Here is a 1,552-nt window from a genome sequence, read left to right as displayed (position 1 = left end):
CACCGGTTCCTCCCAATCCTCTGGTGACACTTTCTCCCTTGTAACAGAGAGACAGCTGGCGCCTCAACAGAGAAGCAACTTGCCTAAGACCACGGCGGGGAGCAGCACTTGGATCTAGACTTTCTGACTCCTACGGTTGTGTCATCTTCCATTTATCACTACACCTTGGGAGACGTTTACAAGACAGAGGAGAGTTGCCCAGCGTGGGGTCTCCTAACTCGCTTGTCATGAGCTGTTCTTTCCCCTTGGCCATTCAGTTGTACCTCATGGCCACCTTCAGTCAGCTCCTGGACTGGGGTCATCTCTGTCTGACATAGGTTGAGCCACATTAAACTTGAATAAGGGGAGGGGGGTGAGGGAGAGAGAGAGAATGCCTAACATTTTATTACAGGTTCCCTGCCTCACCCCACCCCACTCCTTCTCAACAGGGAGAAAGTACCAAAAGAACATTATTGTTCTGAGGGGCATAACAAACTCAATGGGTATTACCTAGCCTGAAAAATCTTAGCGATGTCAAAAAGCCACTTGAGACAACAAGGCACCGGCTCCTCTGTCCTCATTCCTTATCAGTCCTTGGCTTTGGGAAGAGGAACTTTCTGAAAGAAGGACCTTTGTGGAGAAAAAAAGGAGGGGAAGGGGTGTGCACTCTCGGCTCTGAAACAAATCAGCGACAAGTTGTTCCATAGACTGACAACTTTCCCCTCATCTTTCTAGCAGTCCTACATCTCATTGTCAGAGACATAGAGGAAAAGTAATGGTTAAGTATATAATGTAATCCCTGAAGTATGAGTATAATATTAAGTTAAGTATAATATAAAGTTAAGTATATAATGTAATCACATAGCTCCAACCATACTGAAATTGTCGTGATTCCAACTCAATTGTGGTCTGTGATCCAACAGGTAAGTGACCTCACTGAGAAAATTCACTGGTTATGGTGGCTTTGGCTTTCTTAGCATACATGAATTTGTTATGTTCACTTTCTTCACACCAAATACTTAGTACAGAGTTAAGTGGATTGGGAAATCTCATGAAAACCATTAACCTAAACAGTTCCTGTTTACAGGCAAATCAGACCATTGTGATCAGTAACTTGCTTTGAGAAAGCATGGGCAGTGGAGTCAGGTTGGGGGTGTGTGAATTCTCAGGCTACCGGAGTTACACTCTATGGCAATGGGAAAGTTACATAACATTTCTGTGCCTCAGTTTCCTCATTAAACATGGGTATAATTGTGCAAACCTCATAGGATTACTGTGAGGCTAAAGTGCAAAATAATTAGTATACCCTGCCTGGTACTGTTAAAATGACACCAAAGATAATGCAGATGTTATCTTAACACATAATTGCAATTTTGCTTACTCAAGGCCGAGTATCTTAATAGAATTGAATTTTCCAAACAAAATGAACTCTCCAGGATGTCAAGACCATAGCTTCGTTGCTCCCTCATTTTTACGCTACTGCTTTTAAACAGGCCAGCAAATCCCAGCTGATGACTCAAGACTTTTCAGCAGGCATACATTATGCTGACCTCACCCTCATGTGCCCTCAGGC

Source organism: Muntiacus reevesi, chromosome 17 (assembly GCF_963930625.1).
Source record: "Muntiacus reevesi chromosome 17, mMunRee1.1, whole genome shotgun sequence".
In the NCBI taxonomy this organism is placed as follows: domain Eukaryota; kingdom Metazoa; phylum Chordata; class Mammalia; order Artiodactyla; family Cervidae; genus Muntiacus; species Muntiacus reevesi.
This window is presented reverse-complemented; position numbering follows the sequence as displayed.